This window comes from Dicentrarchus labrax, unplaced genomic scaffold (assembly GCF_905237075.1).
Source record: "Dicentrarchus labrax unplaced genomic scaffold, dlabrax2021, whole genome shotgun sequence".
NCBI classification, from domain to species: Eukaryota; Metazoa; Chordata; class Actinopteri; family Moronidae; genus Dicentrarchus; species Dicentrarchus labrax.
This window is the reverse complement of record NW_026136706.1, coordinates 27,829,435-27,850,047: the sequence shown is the minus strand read 5'-3', so window position 1 is coordinate 27,850,047 and position 20,613 is coordinate 27,829,435. Positions and strand designations below refer to the sequence as shown.

Genomic DNA, 20,613 nt, shown 5'->3' with positions numbered 1-20,613 from the left:
TATTACCCCTCTAGAACACTACGTTCTCTGAATGCTGGGCTACTTGTGGTTCCTATAGTCTCTAAAAGTAGAACAGGAGCCAGAGCCTTCAGTTACCAAGCTCCTCTCCTGTGGAACCAGCTTCCAGTTGTGGTTCGGGAGGCAGACACCCTCTCCACATTCAAGAGTAGGCTTAAGACATTCCTCTTTGATAAAGCTTATAGTTAGGGCTGGATCAGGTGAGTCCTGAACCATCCCTTAGTTATGCTGTTATAGGCCTAGACTACCGGGGGATTTCCCATGATGCACTGAGCTCCTCTCATCCTCTCCCTCTCTTTCTGCACTCATTCATGTTCCATTAATGCATGTTACTAACTTTCCTTCTTCCCCGGAGTTCTTGTGCTTTCTCATCTCGCAGACCATGGTCCTGCTTGACTCCCATTGCTAATATTACTTATATTATTGTTATTATTATTATTACTATTATTATTACTACAGTTACTATTATTACTATAATCACTGCTTTTTGTCCCCCATCATGTTGTCGTCGTCTTCATCATCTTCTTCATGTTCATCATCATCAGTCACTTCTATTAGTGTAGTTGTTGCTACTGTTGTTGCTGTGCACCTGCCTTTGTCTGTCTCTCTCTCTCTCTCTCTCTCTCTCTCTCTCACCCCAACTGGTCGAGGCAGACGGCCACCCAACTAGAGCCGGGGTCTGTCTGAGGTTTCTGCCTCTTAAAAGAAAGTTTTTCCTTGCCGCTGTTGCCAAGGTCTTGCTCATGGTGGGTACTGTTGGGTCTCTGTAATTAATGTTTTAAAGAGTTCGGTCTAGACCTGCTCTATTTGAAAAGTGTCCTGAGATAACTTCTGTTATGATTTGGCGCTAAACAAATAAAATTGAATTGGGCTGTAACACAGATAATACCTCCCGTCACTTCATCTGAGAGCTGACTCGTGCATTTTCATCCATCTGGCTCAAATGGGTTATTAATGAAAATGACAGTGAGACAGAGATGCTCCCATTAAGGCTGTGATGTGACATTTCCCAGTGATTTATTGGTGATGTATTTAAAGCTGCACTAATCAATTTTGCACACAGTAACGATGTGTAATACCACCAGCTCTGCAGATCTACAGAGTTTTTACACTCTTTCAGCTCATATTTTTGGATTTGCAGCACATTTAATGCAAATAAGCTCTGCTAAAGCCACTGTACACTACCTACTCAGCACCTATAACAGCAGACAGACACAGTTAGAGACTGTGAGCATTTGTTACTTGCCTTGTGCTGCCTCATTCTCTCAGGGTTTTTGATATGTTTTGTATACTGTCTATCACAGTGCCAGTAGTCTCGCAGAGCCAGACTTATCTCCATCCCACCACCTCCATATGCGATTTCCTCTTCCTCAGGAGAATCTTTCTCACCTCTAGCTGTCTTGCCAGTATTGCATCTTGCACAATATGAAGACCAAAATCAACATTGCATGTTGTTCCCATAGACTGTAAAAAACAAGAAAATAATGTAGAATTTCTACATGCATTAGCATTACACTAGAAAAGTAGCACAACTGCAGTCAATTGACCCGGGACCAAGTGGGGACCTAGCCTTAGTGTCACCCTTTTGGTACCATTTTAAAGCCTTGAGTTTGGCATTGTGGCAATCACCATGTTTTGTTTTTTTTTTGCAGCCAGCAGTGGTGATGTACTCCAAGTTGAGCTGCTTTTATTGGCTGCTTAGTTTCGACTCGTCTGTAGCAGGAAACAATGGCGACTCACTTGATCTCACACGTTCTCGTATTCCAGGTAGTAAAATAGGCAACGCAATAACAAAATCTTCTTTCAGATTTTATCAAAACTGCCTAGTCTGACAGTTTGATCTGAGTTTGATGCGTTGAGCTGGACGGAGGGTCACGAAGGTCACGCTCTAAAGCATACCCTGCTTTATGGTATATTTTACTCTAAATGGGACCATCATTTACTAAATGAACTTCATGCTGTATGGAGGAAGACATGAGATTGTGACCATAAACTTATCAGGAAACTGTTTACTGAGCTAATAAATCAAGTGAGAAGTAAGCTAATTTCTCTATAAGACTCAATACTATCAGACTTCTTTTTTTGAAACCAATGATTGTTTTGTATATTGCCAACAGGGTGAAGATTCTAGAAATATGATTCCCAGTCCAGACCAATGTTTTTTCTTTACTTTTGACCAATAACTTAGAGATACTCAGCAGCTCTTTGCAGTTTTTATTTTTGCCATGTTTCTCTTCACTTTTTATCAGTCAAAGAAGATTTGATCCATCTTCACCACCAGAGGAGTCTATTTACTTTAATCTGTGAGTTTACTCAGTCCTCAGGCAGCAGCAAACAAACTAAAACGTTCTGATGTTTCAAATCCAACTGAAATTCACTTTAAAACAATCTACTCCCTTAAAAAATCTGTGAATTTTTAAATATTGTTTCTATTTTATCTATTTGTACTTACTTTGTACTACACTGTATTTATATTTTAGTATATATCCGATTTTAAAAAGTGAGACTTGCATGTAACCTAATATATGATAATCACAAACTGCCTTTGCCTGCAGTAGTTTCCTTGTGGGGATATATGCATGAATAAAAACAGGTGAACAGGTGAACAGGTGAACATGTTAGTCCTGCAGCAGGATTTTGTGTTTCTGCTGTCATGAGCTGAACAAATGTCTGTTTGTTCTCAGAGCAGCTCTCTGATGAGAAAGGTGAGTAAGATCGAAACCTGGCAGGGAGGCAGACTCTCTCTGTGTACTTAGCGTTGTAGGCCCCCTCCCCAAATCAAACCTTCCTGTGTGTTTGTGTGTGTGTGAGACCGCAGTGCACTCGCTTAACCCTTTGTGTGTCGGTGCACACTAAAATACGCTGAGGATTGACGATTGGTGCGGAGATAAGGAGTGCTAACAAACAGGAGCCAGTCCAAAAGAAAAGATTTTTACATATTCACAGATGTGTGGTCACTTTTGTGAACCGATGAATGATGAATGGAAACAGGAGGCAGAGGACACTACAGCTTCATGTTTACATGGCACACAGGCGCAATGATTAAATGATTTCAGATTTGGGTAAATATGTTTACATTCGGTTTAAATTAGATAAAAAGCCTATAAACACTCGGACACACATATGTATACATACACTAATAGAAAGACTAAAAGACTAAGAGTCTACTTAAAGGCAGACACAGTGATGGGTTTGAGCTAAATGCTAATGTCAGCATGCTAACCACTGACATATATAAAAATGGACGACATTAAAAAAGCGAAGCTAAAACATCTCTCTCGCCCCCTGGTGGAGACGTGACGTTCATCTTATATATGTCGAAGATGCTAACATGCTCCCAACAACAATGCTAAAATGTAAATAAAAAGGTATAATGTTTACCATGTTCACCATCATAGTACGTTGGCATGCAAACTTTTGCTACTTGGGGGTTGACTCTGACGTGCTACCGTAAGCAGTGAACATAGCTGCCAACTTTTCAAAAAACCTCGGAGTGAGATTTTGTCGGGAGTGACCAAAATGATGCCGCGCACACAGCCACACAAGTTGGTGGCTCAGATATCAGAGAATTGGAATTCATTTGATGTTGTACCCATGTTGTACCCTGCATTCAGGTATTTGTGGGGAGGCCCAAAGCTGCTGATAGGGGCAGCCTACTGGAGATGGACAATATTGGTTACATTCTGAGAAGCAGACATAGCTGAAGGTCCACCCCCTGGAAATATTGGATTAAGTAGATGTGATTTCCTGCATTCTAGTGGATTTTTGGGTAGTCTGCTAAAGATGTGCAATACCTGAACTTCATTCATGTGATCTGATTCATGTTCGGCATCATGACTTGTAGGGCCTTCTAGACTTGAGCTGAACATTCAACCAGAAAACTATTGTTGTGCCTAAATGACTGCCTGTATCACAATAAACCCTTTTTCATAGACCAGTGTTTAAGATTGGACCTAGGTACCTGTAGGTTGATTGATATTTTGATTAGAATGGTATTAAACTGTGAGTAAATAAACAATGCAATGAGCTGATATTTTGAGCATGCAGTATACCACGAGGTTAACAAGGTGCTCTCCTGCTGCTTATTATGACAGCTTTCACCACACTAAATCATGTTCACGCGCACAAATAATTTATTTCAAGATTTGAAGTTTAAGAGAGTGAGTACTCAATTGGACAACATTTCATTGTTACATACCTAGTCTCAGCTCAGATCAAGGACCAACTTTTGATTTCAGAGGTGGGGGGGGACACAAGTATTTTCTTTTAAGTTATTTTTTTGGCCTTCTGATGGCTTTATTTATAGAGACAGCTGTAGGGAGACAGTGACGGTGGGTGGAGAGAGAGGGGATGACACGCAGCAAAGGGCAGCAGGTTGGATTCGAACCTGCACCGCTGCAGCAACTCTGTATATGGGTTGCCAGCTCTACCGACTGAGCTAACCAGCGGGCGCCCCCAATACACAATAGTAGTTCTTCTAGTTTTCTATTGCTACTTTTACGTTTACTGTTCCCTTTTTTGGTTTGACTGGTTGTAAAGAATGTAGCAATAAAGCATGTTAAATGTAAATATAGAAAAAACTTTAGGGACACACGCACGCACACACGCACACACGCACATGGACACCGATTCAAACGTTAATGTAAATGAAACCTCTGATGTTACCTGGGCAACTCCAGCAGACCGGTGCACAGGCAAGATGGAGTGACAGCGGGGACGGCCAATCACACAACAAACGGCAGAGCCAATCGAGGAGCTTGTGGGCGGGTCTAAACTAATGGCAACAGGCTTCAGCTTGAGCGGCCGTTTTCTTCTTGGTCCTAGTGCTTGACGAGTCTCTGTTTACTATAGCGTAACATTATTTTTGGACGGTACAAACTGCAGGGGACCGAAACGGACCAAAATCGGACTTTTTTTGCATGAGAAATTGGATGTGTGGTGTGAGTGCGTGTGAAAACAGGCAAAACCGTGTGTCACACGGCGAAAGCGTGAGAGTTGGCAGCTCTGAGTGAACGCTAAATCTAAATTTGTTTTACTCGTTACAGCGGTTTTTTTTTTTGGGGGGAAACCTGGTCTGATTAGGAGAGACGGCATCCATCCCACTTTGGATGGAGCGGCTCTCTTATCTAGAAATATGGCGAAGTTTATCTCTAAAACCTGACAGTCCAGAGTTGGGACCAGGAAGCAGAGCTGCTGTCTTACACACTTCTCTGCTCTTTCTTTAGAACAGTCACCCACCCAAAACCCCATAGAGACTGTGTCTGTCCCCCGACCACCTAAATTATTTAAAGAAATAAAAACAAGAGGAGTTCAACATAAAAATCTAATAAAAATTAAAACCAACTCCTCAGTAGCACAAAATAAGAGAATGAAATGTGGACTGTTAAATATCAGGTCTCTGTCCTCTAAAGCTGTTTTAGTGAATGAATTAATATCAGATTATGATATTGATTTACTTTGTGTTACTGAGACCTGGTTGTCCCACGAGGAGTATGTTAGCCTAAATGAATCCACCCCCCCCAGTCATATTAATACTCACATTCCTCGAGGCACAGGCCGAGGAGGTGGAGTAGCAGCTATATATGATTCGAGCGTTTTAATGGACCCTAAACCTAAACTAAATTATAATTCATTTGAAAGCCTTGTTCTTAGTCTTTCTCACCCAAACTGGAAAACACTGCAGCCACTTCTATTTGTTATAGTGTGAATTTTCAGAGTTTTTATCAAGTTTAGTCCTTAAATCAGATAAAGTAATTATTGTAGGTGATTTTAATATTCATGTGGATGTTAACAATGACAGCCTTAGTAACGCATTTATATCATTAATAGACTCAATTGGCTTCTGTCAGAGTGTAAATAAACCAACTCATTGTTTTAATCACACTCTTGACCTTGTTCTATGATATGGCATTGATTTAATTCAATGCCATGTCTGAATTTAACAAATGGCGCTCTTTCAAATTATCAGAATATCGCTTAATTTGGCATGATAATCTTAAAACCTATAGAAAGGCCCTCCGTAATGCCAGAGGAGCCTATTACTCAGCACTAATAGAAGAAAATAAGAATAACCCTAGGTTCCTCTTCAGCACTGTAGCCAGGCTGACAGAGAGTCACAGCTCTATTGAGCCACATATCCCCATAAACTTAAGTAGCAATGACTTTATGAGCTTCTTCTATAATAAAATTATTACTATTAGAGAAAAGATTAATCACCAACTGCCATCAACAGTTATCAGTGGCTCTCCAAGTTCAGGAACTTTAACTAATGTAAACTCAGATATATATTTAGACTGATTTCTTCAATAAGTTCTACATCAAAGCCATCAATCTGTCTGTTAGACCCGATCCCAACTAGGCTGCTTAAAGAAGTTGTTCCCTTAATTGGCACTTCTTTACTGGATATGATTAATCTTTCTTTATTATCAGGATATGTACCACAGTCCTTTAAAGTAGCTGTAATTAAACCCCTTCCTAAAAAGTCCACTCTTGACCCAGGGGTTTTAGCCAACGATAGACCGATTTCTAACCTCCCCTTCCTCTCTAAGATTCTGGAGAAAGTAGTCGCCAAAGAGTTGTGTGATTTTTCACATAACAATAGTTTGAGGATTTGCAGTCAGGATTTAGAGTTCATCATAGCACAGAGACAGCTCTGGTTAAAGTTAATAATGACCTTTTGATTGCTTCTGACAATGGACTTGTCTCTGTACTTGTATTATTAGATCTTAGTGCTGCATTTGACACCATTGACCATGATATTCTTTTACAGAGACTTGAGCATCAAATTGGCATTAAAGGAACCACACTAAGCTGGTTTAAGTCATATTTATTAGATCGTTCGCAGTTTGTACATGTTAACCATGAATCTTCAATAAATACTACAGTTAGTCATGGAGTTCCACAAGGTTCTGTACTTGGACCAATACTATTTACTTTATAAATGCTCCCTTTAGTAACTTTCACTGTTATGCAGATGACAAGCAGTTATATCTATCGATCAAGCCCTATGAAATGAATCAATTATCCAAATTACAAACTTAAGGACATAAAATCCTGAATGAGCTGCAATTTTCTGATGTTAAACTCAGAACGTAATTCTTGTACTTGGCCCCAAAAACCGTAGAGACTCACTGTCTAAAGATATAGTTACTCTAGATGGCATTACCTTGGCCTCTGGCACCACTGTCAGGAATCTTGGAGTTATCTTTGATCAGGATTTGTCATTTAATTCCCACATAAAGCAGACCTCCAGGACTGCCTTTTTTCATTTACGTATTACAAAAATTAGACACATCCTATCACAGGCAGATGCAGAAAAACGAATCAGAGCCTTTAGTTACCAAGCTCCTCTCCTGTGGAACCAGCTTCCAGTTGTGGTTCAGGAGGCAGACACCCTCACCACATTCAAGAGTAGGCTTAAGACATTCCTCTTTGATAAAGCTTATAGTGAGGGCTGGATCAGGTGAGTCCTGAACCATCCCTTAGTTATGCTGCTATAGGCCTAGACTATCGGGTGATTTCCCATGGTGCACTGAGCTCCTCTCTTCCGCTCTCTTTCTGCACTCATTCATGTTCCATTAATACATGTTACTAACTTCACTTCTTCCCTGGAGTTCTTGTGCTTTCTCGTCTCGCAGGTTCTCATCGATCCTGGTGGAGCCTCCTGCCATGGTCCTGCTAGATTGCCATTGCCAATACTGTTGTTGCTGTGCACCTGTCTGTCTGTTTCTCTCTCTCTCTCTCTCTCTCTCTCTCTCTCTCTCTCTCTCTCTCTCTCTCACTCCAACTGGTCGAGACAGACGACCACCCACCTAGAGCCGAAGGATCTGTCCTAGGTTTCTGCCTTTTAACAGGCAGTTTTTCCTTGCCCCCATCGCCAAGTGCTTGCTCATGGTGGTACTGTTGGGTCTCTGTAATTAATGTTTTAAAGAGTTCGGTCTAGACCTGCTCTATTTGGAAAGTGTCCTGAGATAACTTCTGTTATGAATTGGCGCTATACAAATAAAATTGAATTGAATTGAATTGGTTATTTATTAGTCATAAACTGTAGAATAATAATAACTAATAAGAATAAAGTATTGGACAAAATTCGCCTTTTTTTTCTTGATGTCAAAAGTCAAAGGATCACCAAAGTTATTGCAATTCTTCCTGAGGGAGACACAGATGTCTGAACCAATTTCTTGGCAATTTATCAAATATTTGTTATTAGATATTCATGTCTGGTGGCAGAAGATGTGCCATCCCTAGAACTGTGCTAACAAGCTTTTTCAAGTCAACTCAAAGTTACTTGTAACTAACTTCAGAACCAACAGAGCTTATGATTCCAAGTCTTGGGATTTTATCAAATTATATTTGTCAAGAAAAAGTGACACTGTAAAGGCCTGTGAAAACAGAAATATTGAAATGTATTATTTTCTTGATATGAACCTTGTTTAAAGGACCAATGTGTAGGATTTAGTGGTATTTAGCGTTTCAGGTTGTAACTCACTTGCTTCCCCCTCCCGTTGTGCGAGGGAGAAATTGCAGTGGTTGCAAAACGCACAAAAAATGCAAACCGCCCTGTCTATTCGTCAGTGTTTGGTTTCTCCTTCTGGGCTATTGTAGAAACATGGCGGTTCAAAATGACGGCCTCCATGGAAGACAACCTGCAGCATCTGTAGCTAAAAACGTCTCATTGTAAGGTAACGAAAACACAACAATTCTGAATGAAAATATACCTATGAATATTATATTCCATTTCGTCTGAAGTTTGAACACCTGGATGATCCGGAGGAGGCTTGGGAGAAGGTGATGTGGTCAGATGAGACCAAAATAGAGCTATTTGGCATCAATTTGACTCGCCGTGTTTGGAGGAAGAGAAATGCTGAGTACAACCCCAAGAACACCATCCCCACTGTGAAGCATGGAGGTGGAAACCTTATGCTTTGGGGGTGTTTCTCAGCTAAGGGGACAGGATGACTTCACCGTATCGAGGGGAGGATGGATGGGGCCATGTCCCGAGAAATTTTGGGCGACAACCTCCTTTCCTCAGTGAGAACACTGATAATAGGTCGTGGATGGGTCTTCCAACATGACAAGGACCCAAAACATACAGCCAAGGCAACAAAGGAGTGGCTCAAAAAGAAGCATATTAGGGTCCTGGAGTGGCCTAGCCACTCTCCAGACCTAAATCTCATCAAAAATCTGTGGAGGGAGCTGAAGCTTCAAGTTGCCAAGCGACAGCTTCAGAACCTTAAGGATTCAGAGAGGATCTGCAAAGAGGAGTGGACCAAACTCCCTCCTGAAAAACTGGTGAAAAACTACAACAAACGTCTGACCTCTGTGCTTGCCAACAAAGGTTTCTCCACCAGGTATTAAGTCCTATTGTTCTATGGATCAAATACTTATTTCATGAGAAAATATGATAATAAATATATGAAATTTATACGATGTTGTTATTCTGGATTTGTTTGTGATATTCTGTCTCTCAATGTTAAAATGTACCTATGATTAAAATTATACACAGTTCCATTCTTTGTAAGTGGGCAAACCTACAAAATCAGCAAGGGATCAAATAATTATTGCTCCCACTATATATATATAGGTCCCATTTAAATGGCAGTATTTCTTAAAACTAAGTCACTCAATAAGAAGGCTGTACAGAGAAGTGCTTCCCAGTACTTGAGGGAATGGAGTGCAATGATTCTTAGCATGTTCTGCAGTCCCCAGACTCAGAGAAAGGTTTGGACCTTTCTTGGATTTTTTTGAATTTTCTGTTGAAAACAGGTTGTAAAGGTAAAACTGGAAAAGGCTCTCACAGCTTTCAGACTGCCAAGAGGATGGATGGAAGATCACTTTTTACCAGTGACACCTCTGCGTCCGAGGGTGAGTGTCTAACAGATACCAGCTCACTGAAGATGGCCTTATTTTCTCCCCTCCCTTTATTTTTCTCTTTTCAACAACAGAAAAACTGCACTGTGGGTGACGTTAGCTGTTTGTATCCTAGGAAACCTAGTTGGTTTGAAATCTACTTGGTTTCAAGGAGTGTAGGTTTGCCAGAGATAAGGACATTTCATCAGCCTTACACTGGAGACCTCTGCCTTTTATCAGGAGAGAGCAACAGAAGTGAACATTTCATCATCAATCATGATTGCTTATATCAAACTTATTTTCCTCCACAATCTTAGAGTGACATTAGAATTTAAATCAAACACTGTTTGCTCTAAAGGAATTGATTTCAATACATTCTTGAGTGTAATTGTAGTATCAGATTCATTTTTGCCTTCAGGATGAACAGCAGTGAGGCTTACTCTGGGCTAAACTAAGTAACAAACAGAATAAAATATTACAAAATCAAAAAGTTACAGCAAGCAGAGAGGAAGTATTTTCATGCCATTATCTAAAAATATAAGTAATATAGTATATAGTATAAGTAATGTCCCACTAAATGCTAAATTTCCCTGGATTCAGACGATTAATCTGTTGATGTCTCTTCTGCAGGCTCACCTGATTCTCTTTTAATGTACACCAAAATACAGAGGAAGGATTTTAACTTTTTAATGCATGGGCAGCTCTAAGAGGGAGACTAATGGGAAAAGTTTATGGTACAAACAGCATGACAGTAATAAGAAGTTGTATTTCTCTCTGTTTGCAGCACATCATTGCTTTTCTTCCTTTGATTCATCCCAAGCATTCTGCTAAGCACTCAAAGTTTTTCCTTTCAATAATCAGATCATGGGCCCTATCTTGCCGATCTGAAACGCAAGTATCAAACGCAAAACGCAAGTAGCTTTGTGGGCGGATCTCGGGCGCTGTTGCTATTATGTCGGCGGGATAAATGTCTCTTGTGCCCGGCGCAAATCTAAAATGGGTTGGTCTGAAGTAGCTACATTAGTCATAGGTGTGGTTTGGGCGTAACGTGCAATAAACCAATCAGAGCGTCATCTCACATTCCCTTTAAAAGCAGGTGCGCTTGTTCCATGGCGGATTGCTATTATAACGGCGGTTTTGCCAGGCGCACGCCAGGAGCGGTTCACAGCCGAGGAGACCGACGTTCTCGTCATGGCCGTAAAATACAGAGAAGTGGCATTATTGACATGAAATAAATGTAACACAGCCAGCACCAGGGAACGCCTCCTCTTTTCGCTGAACCGCCCCCGGAGCGCAAGTTCATTCCCTAATTTAAGGACGTGTGTCTGTGGAGGGAAAATTCCAATGTGCGTTGAGTGCAAAATAGGAATTATACAAGCGCCAGTGTACAAAGTCAATTGCGCTGAGTGCAAGATAGAGCCCCATAGATCATCTCTGGAACACACCCCTTTGTTACTTTCTACCTTGCCCACATCCTCTTCTCCCTCAATCGCAGTCATTATGGTCCATTTTAGGAGTTGGTAAACATCCAGCCCCGTATTCAACAGGCACAAACAAAACTGTTTTATTAATTTGAGCTGCTGGAGGAGGCAGAGCGACCACTGACTGAGCCAACAAAACACTCCTAGTAAAAACTGCCATTGCTATGGCAACCTCCCGAGCACAGCATGCAAATCTCCATAGCAACCTTTGTGTGTTTGTGTGTGTATGAGAGACAGTAAGAGAGAGGTAATGATTGAAAGATCAGTCAGTTCCCATTTCATCTCTGACTGCAGCATCCATGAGATGAATAACGTGAGAATGTGAGTGCTGAAGGGCAACAAAGGGAAACAACAACAACACAATTTCCTGAGCAAAAACATCTCTCAAACGCCTTGAGTCACCATTTATTTAGCCTACATCTCCAGTTTTACTAGATACTAAAGGATCACTACACCCAAATTATAACTTTATATTATACGTTTCCAACAAAAACTGAGGGTAATGTGATTTATGTTTAAGTCCCACCTCCTTCTGCTCTGTGCTCCAATAATAGTTGAGCAAGAAACTCAGAAACTGTCAACTTTCCTGTATTTATATGCTATGTGCTAGCCTAATCCTCACCCACATTTTGAAGATAGTTGGAAGATAAGAGACATATTAGTTAGTATTAGTTATAAGTTATACTGGGCGGCTGTGCCTCAGAGGCAGAGCGGGTCGTTCCCTGATCCGAAGGTTGTCGGTTCAATCCCTGGCTCCTCCTGCCACATGTCAAAGTATCCTTGAGCAAGATACTGAACCCTAATTGCTCCCGATGCTGTGTGGTGTGTGTGAATGAGTTAGTTTCTGTTCGATGGACTTCCATCACTGAGTGAATGTGTGTGAAAGGGTGAATGTGGCACATAGTGTAAAAGCTCTTTGAGTGGTTGGAAGACTAGAAAGGCGCTGGTGGTACATTTACCATTTATGTTAGCAACACTAAGTAGCTAGCTAATCTACATCAATGTTAGCTAGCTAGTTTCATCTGAGAACTAATGTCAGCAAAACATTAGCTAACTAGAATGCTAATATACTAGATTGTTATAATACTCAACAGTTAAAAAACAAAATTTAAACTGCTGCCATAGAGATACGGACTGGCTAACATGTACAGATGCTTTCATTAATTTAGACTCAATCCCACATGCACTGTGTTGCTGATCCAAATACTCACCAGAGCACCAAATATGGATCCACTGCTGAAAATAGTCCCCAACAAATGCAGTATTCCCTCATGTTTGAGCTTCATTTGCTAAAAACTTCAGTGACCAGATGTTTTAGGTAATTACTGAGTCTTTTTAAAAAATTAAAGAAAGAAGGACAGAGACAGAGACAAAGGTGCACAGCAACAACAGTAGCAATGACTATCTAGCAGGACCATGGCAGGAGGCTCCACCAGGATCCATGAGAACCTGCGAGACGGGAAAGCACAAGAACTCCGGGGAAGAAGTGAAGTTAGTAACATGCATTAATGGGACATGAATACAGAAATTTGTACAGAAATGGCTGGTTTGCCTCCAAACCATCCATTTTTCCTAAATGAATTCCTGGTCAGCAGTGCAGCAGTGTACAGGTATTTGACAGATTTTGCGGATTCACAAACAGCTCAAGTTTAATATCTAAGAATCTTGAAAGCATTAAAAAATTAACTATGTGTGATAACGAAACAGTAGATGGTTACCAATCCAAAAGCGTGAAAGTAATCCACAAGAATTTTCAATGTATCAGTCTAAAGTAAAGCATTGTATGAAACAAAAGTAAAGTATATATGTTATGCCTGGTAGCTTGTTTGTTTTGCCACACAGACAAACATACACAAAAACAACACTCCACTAGCATCAAAAGCACTTGAGATGAGATGTGAAGCATAAAAATAGAATTCAGGCCATATTTCTATCTCTTTCATGCTGCCCCACCACTCTCTCTTTTTATCTGAGGGGCTTCTAGAGTCCAGGTGCTTTCTTCAGGGAGACGAGCTAGTCTTGTCAGCTTCCATTATACCTACTACACGTGATAGTAAGAGCGATGCTTTTATCTCCCAAAAGCAGGTTGAAGGAGCCATTAAGACGGAGCTCAGTGGTCTATCAGGTGAGATAACACAAGACCTGCAGAACACCTCCAGCAGCAGCAATCAACGTGTTTCATCAACATCCTCCTGCAGGCTGTTCCGTTCAGCAGAGAACAGAAAACAATGTAGGTCTGCACCACGTTTCTGCTTTCAGCCAAAGCCTTTCTTTCAGGCTTCAGAACTGCAATAATAAACTGCACAATAATATATGAAAGCATACTTATTTTATTAATTAATTCCGGGACAGGTTTTGCACGTTCAACACCAGCAATTTGTAATACAGACACACCAGTGTGTAGGATTTAGTGGCATCTAGCGATGAAATTGCAGATTGCAATCAACTTAATACCCCTTGCCTTCCAAGTGTGTAGGAGCACGTACGGTGACAGCAAAACTCGCAATAAACATTAAAGGCCCTATCCAGAGCCAGTGTTTGGTTTGTCTGTTCTGGGCTACTGTATAAATGGTAAATGTACCTGTACTTGTATAGCGCCTTTTAGTCTTCCAACGACTCAAAGCACTTTTACCCACCACCCCACCCCCCCCTCCCCCCCCTTCCCTCCTTAATGAAAAAACCCCCCACAAAAAAAAAAAAAAATTTTTACACATACACAAACAAAAACACAAAAAGGGGGGGAGAAAAAAAAAAAAATAACTCAAAATAATTATTTTTTTATTTTTTTTTTTTTTTTTTTTTTAATAAAAAAAAAAAAAAAAAAAAAAAAAAAAAAAAAAAAAAAAAAAAACTTCACTAAGGCGACTGTGCATGAAGCACTTATGACAACGACGACAACAACAATGGGGACAATAAACAGTGATTATAGTAATAATAATAATAATAATAATAATAACAATTAAAGCTGCAAGCAGCGTTGAGCGGGACCTCGCACTCCACACAACTCGGGGCGTGCTGCGGCCGCGTCGCGTGCCGTCGTAACACATACGGACCACAACATGAAAATCTCAAAATCAGCTCAAAATCGTCACGCAGCGCTTACTGCCTGTTGCCGGTAGGTGGCGCTATCACTATGTCTTAATATTGTCATGTAGACAAGTTCAGGGCGGGACTGTTGTAACACACGTGAAGTTTCATTGAGATTGGACCACGTACACTGAAGTTATGAGGACGTGTTCAGGGCGAGACTATTACAGAATATATGAAGTTTACTGGAGATTGGACATTGCACACTTAAGTTATGAGTGCTGTTTTATGGCGAATCCGCTGAATTCGACAAGTCGTCACTGGCACGGTCATTTCACGTAACTCAGCTCAAAATCGCCACGCAGCGCTTACTTCCTATTGCCAATTGGTGGCGCTATCACTATGTCTGAATATTGTCATGTACACATGTTCAGGGCGGGAATGTTATCAAACACGTGAAGTTTCATTGAGATTGGATCATGTACGCTGAAGTTATGAGGACGTGTTCAGGGTGGGACTGTACACTGAAGATATGAGTACTATCTGTTTGATGGTCAATCGGTGGAATTCGACACGTCGTCACTGGCACACGGTTAAACATACAGTCACAAATAGCACAACTTTTGATAACCAATGTGTGTAGATTGAAGTGATCGAATTTGAAGTCAATCTGATAAAATCTGTAGGAGGAGTCAGTTAAAACAGAAGCCCTTAAATGCCGGAAATAGCATCACAGTTTGACATTTGATTCAACCTGGCCAACTTTGAGGGCACGCCACGGACACGCCCTTTAATGTACATGCACAAATAGCACAACTTTTAATCAGCACCATTTTTTGACTGTACTGACCAATTTTGAAGCAGGTTCAATAAATTCCCTAGGAGGAGTTCGTTCAAATACAACGCAAAAAGTTCGCCGAAAGTGAAATTTTAAATCAAAATGGCCGACCGCCTGTGGGGTTTCGGGTATGGGTCCAAGAGGGTTTTTTGTACATCCCGGCATGTTACACGTGCCTACCGAGTTTCGTACATATCGGTGAAACGTGGCGCCGGGGCTGCTGTTTTTTTATCCTGTAGGGGGCGCTACACACACGACAAACACGATTTTTGGTATGTGAGCTTCAGGCCCCACTCTACACGTGCCCTGTGAATTTCATATTCATAACTATTACGGTCTTTGCACAGTGATTTACCATGCCACCAGAGCGCCACCTAGTGGCGGATTGTTGACACATTTTTTAGCGAGCTTCAGGGAGCCATGGGGAGGCAATGTACCAAGTTTCATCTTAATCACACATACCGTTGTAGAGATATAAACTTCTACATTTTAAAGAGCGCCACCTAGTGCCGATGGCCTGAAATTGTGCACGATGCTTAAGGAAGACATGTGGAACTATGGACCCAAGTTTGGTGTCAATCGGACATAGCAATGTGGAGAAATGGTCCACTTCTTTTTTTGACGAAAAATCTACAGGAAGTTGGAATTTTATAGCGTTCTTATTTTTTGAAATTTCAAAAATGTTCACACTGTTACTTTTTCTGCCAGGGCGGTCCCCAGGTGCTAGGTGAAAGATTTTGTGCGAATCGGACAAAGCGTGTAGGAGGAACATTAAAAAGGAGTTTAAAGATATTTTGTGCTCTAACGAAAAAAAATTATAGGCGGAAGTGGGCGGGGCCTATATAGGAAGATTATTAGCCTAAACGCATTTTTTATGATAGTAGCGCCACCTAGTGGCCAACCCGAAAGCAACACATAGAATACCCCCATTTTCACCAGGCCTGACAACTTTGCCAAATAAAATTGAGTTTTCGTATATGTTCAGGGGGGCAAAAACGCAGTCGAAGGGGGCTAAAAATAATAATAGGTAAGAAGAAGAAGAAATCAAGCAAAAACAATAGGGACCTCCAGCGGTCGCTTGCGAGGTCCCTAATAATTCCTAGAAGAACAATAGGGTCTTGCACTTGTTAGTGCTCGATCCCTAATAATAATAAACATAGCAAAAACAATAGGGACCTTCCAGTTCACACTGGCTCGGTCCCTAATTAAAGCTACAAGCAGCGTTGGGCGGGACCTCGCACTCCACACAACTCGGGCGTGCTGCGGCCACCTCGCGTGCCGTCGTAACACGTGCGGACCTCAACATGAAAATCTGCCGTTAATCAGCTCAAAATCGCCACGCAGCGCTTACTTCCTGTTGCCAGTAGGTGGCGCTATCACTATGTCTGAATATTGTCATGTACACGTGTTCGGGGGGGAGACTGTTATCAAGTGTGGAGCCAATTGGACAATGTACACTCAAGTTATAGCGAATTCGTGTTTTGTGGCGGTCCATCAAAATTTCCCGCCACCTCACAGACACGCCCCCTCACCACAGTCAACACATATCATCAACAATGTGTTTTGCATTTTATAAGTAAATTTCAGGTGGATCTGATCATCCTGTGAGGAGTACAACATGAAAGTATAAAACGTGATACTTCCTGTTACCAGTAGGTGGCGCTATCACTATGTCTGAATATTGTCATGTAGAGTTCAGGGTGGGACTGTACACTGAAGATATGAGTACTATCTGTTTGATGGTCAATCGGTGGAATTTCTGAATTTCCTAAAGTTACAGATTACAGAGGCCGTAAGGGCTGATCTACAGCCTGCCGCGGTAAGTGTGAAACATGGTCCTGACTTGGGTTAAACATGCTAACGTTCAGCATTAATGTTACTGATTTAAAGTAATGAAACGTTTAATCATAAAAGTATGTGCACCAAGTCAATTAAACCAATATCCTGCAGACTGCGGCTGCTTCCAGACACATTCAGCGAAAACTAAACGTATCCTATTACGTTCTGTAAACGAACACATCTATTTGAAACACTGCTGTTTAATTCAACTGAAGGAAATACTCTCTAGTTTGGATGCTCTGGTTCGATTATTATATTTTAAAGTTCGTTCAAGAGAGATATTGTAGAGCGAGGGAGACTGCTGGGCGAGCTACATAGACTTTGAACGAGAGAGAGAGCGGCGCACTGCGCTGTTAATTAAGGCAGCATTCCTGTCTGCTCCTGATGTACGATGCATTGATGCATATGTCAATCATGATGTGCTTGATATATTGGTTGTTTTGTATTTACAGTGTACGGTTATGGACGTCGAGGTCCAAAGACCCGTTGCGTATCGGCGGGTCCTCCAGGCCCATGTCAGGGCCATGGGTGGCCTGGTTCGCCAGGTGCGCCTTAACAGGGCTTGCCAGCGGCAGGTTGCCCTGTTAAGGCGTGAAGTGGATGATGTCACCCGCCAGTCCAAGGACTACCGCCGGCAGCTGGAGCAGGCCCTCCAGCAGGTGAACTGCGTTCCGTGGTCAAACCAGCCGCACGTAAATTTCAGTGTGCGATTATTCTCGCATTACGGTAAATGCGAAGAAACAGTGCATTCTCTTCGGGTTTTCAAAATAAAGGTATTATGAATATTAAGGTGTAATTCGAACCTACATTTAAAATAAAATATGTTGCATTAAAGTTTTCCATGCGCCCATGATGAATAAAAACACCTCGTATCAGTATCTTTACTCTGCCAGTGTGGATAAATGTAAAAATAAAAATCCCATATTTATGCCTCCAGAGATTGCATATTTGACCATATTTGAGGTACTGTAAAACATATTGCTCTATAATTCATAACTATGTATGATATATTTGACTTCCCACGTCTAAGACTACACACACACTCAATATCAAGCATTTTTACTGTAGCAATTTGGAGAAATTCAACAATAAAAGTCCTTATTTTTACCTCCAAGTGGCACACTTTACCATATTTGAGCTACTGTAAAATAATATTGCTCAATATTTCATGGCTATGGATGATGTACTTGACTTCTACACATCTAAGACTACACACACACTCAATATCAAGCATTTTTACTGTAGCAATTTGGAGAAATTCAACAATAAAAGTCCTTATTTTTACCTCCAAGTGGCACACTTTACCATATTTGAGCTACTGTAAAATAATATTGCTCAATATTTCATGGCTAAGGATGGTATATCTGACTTCTGCACATCTACGACTACACACACACTCAATATCAAGCACTTTTACTGCAGCAATTTGGAGAAATTCAACAATAAATGTCCTTATTTGTACCTCCAAGTGGCACATTTCACCATATTTGAGCTACTGTAAAATAATATTGCTCAATATTTCATGGCTATGGATGGTATATCTGACTTCTACACATCTAACACTACACATATACTCAATATCAAGCACTTTTACTGCAGCAATTTGGAGAAATTCAACAATAAAAGTCCATATGTTTACCTCCAAGTGGCATATTTGACCACATTTGAGCTAGTGTAAAATAATATTGCTCAATATTTCATGGCTATGGATGGTATATCTGACTTCTACACATCTAACACTACACACATACTCAATATCAAGCATTTTTACTGTAGCAATTTGGAGAAATTCAACTATAAAAGTCCTTATTTTTACCTCCAAGTGGCACACTTTACCATATTTGAGCTACTGTAAAATGATATTGCTCAATATTTCATGGCTATGGATGGTATATCTGACTTCTACACATCTAACACTACACATATACTCAATATCAAGCACTTTTACTGCAGCAATTTGGAGAAATGTAAGAACAAAAGTTCATATTTGTACCTCCAAGTGGCATATTTCACCATATTTGAGCTACTGTAAAATAATATTGCTCAATATTTCATGGCTAAGGATGGTATATCTGACTTCTACACATCTAAGACTACACATATACTCAATATCAAGCACTTTTACTGCAGCAATTTGGAGAAATTCAACAATAAAGGTCCATATGTGTACCTCCAAGTGGCATATTTGACCACATTTGAGCTACTGTAAAATAATATTGCTCAATATTTCATGGCTATCGATGATGTACTTGACTTCTACACATCGAAGACTACACACACACTCAATATCAAGCATTTTTACTGTAGCAATTTGGAGAAATTCAACTATAAAAGTCCTTATTTTTACCTCCAAGTGGCACACTTTACCATATTTGAGCTACTGTAAAATAATATTGCTCAATATTTCATGGCTATGGATGGTGTACTTGACTTCTACACATCTAAGACTACACACACACTCAATATCAAGCATTTTTACTGTAGCAATTTGGAGAAATTCAACTATAAAAGTCCTTATTTTTACCTCCAAGTGGCACACTTTACCATATTTGAGCTACTGTAAAATAATATTGCTCAATATTTCATGGCTATGGATGGTGTACTTGACTTCTACACATCTTAGACTACACACACACTCAATATCAAGCACTTTTACTGCAGCAATTTGGAGACATTCAACAATAAAGGTACTTATTTTTACCTCCAAGTGGCACATTTCACCATATTTGAGCTACTGTAAAATAATATTGCTCAATATTTCATGGCTATGGATGGTATATCTGACTTCTACACATCTAACACTACACATATACTCAATATCAAGCACTTTTACTGCAGCAATTTGGAGAAATGTAAGAACAAAAGTTCATATTTGTACCTCCAAGTGGCATATTTGACCACATTTGAGCTACTGTAAAATAATATTGCTCAATATTTCATGGCTATCGATGATGTACTTGACTTCTACACATCGAAGACTACACACACACTCAATATCAAGCATTTTTACTGTAGCAATTTGGAGAAATTCAACTATAAAAGTCCTTATTTTTACCTCCAAGTGGCACACTTTACCATATTTGAGCTACTGTAAAATAATATTGCTCAATATTTCATGGCTATGGATGGTGTACTTGACTTCTACACATCTAAGACTACACACATCAATATCAAGCATTTTTACTGTAGAATTTGGAGAAATTCAATATAAGTCTTTTTTTATGTTGTATTATTGCTCAATTTTGGTTCTTTAATCTAAACACACACACTCAATATCAAGCATTTTTACTGTAGCAATTTGGAGAAATTCAACTATAAAAGTCCTTATTTTTACCTCCAAGTGGCACACTTTACCATATTTGAGCTACTGTAAAATAATACTGCTCAATATTTCATGGCTATGGATGGTGTACTTGACTTCTACACATCTTAGACTACACACACACTCAATATCAAGCACTTTTACTGCAGCAATTTGGAGACATTCAACAATAAAGGTACTTATTTTTACCTCCAAGTGGCACATTTCACCATATTTGAGCTACTGTAAAATAATATTGC

The 20,613-nt window shown here is 40.3% G+C and overlaps 1 long non-coding RNA gene across 1 annotated transcript in view; it reads left to right on the top strand.

Moving 5' to 3' along the window:
- Window positions 1-8,040, top strand: part of LOC127365393 (uncharacterized) — an 86,086-nt gene extending 78,046 nt beyond the window's left edge. The window contains exon 2 of the long non-coding RNA XR_007885195.1: window positions 7,900-8,040. This is a non-coding gene — a long non-coding RNA (uncharacterized LOC127365393). The remainder of the gene's footprint in view (window positions 1-7,899) is intronic.
- The last annotated feature ends 12,573 nt before the right edge of the window (window positions 8,041-20,613 follow it).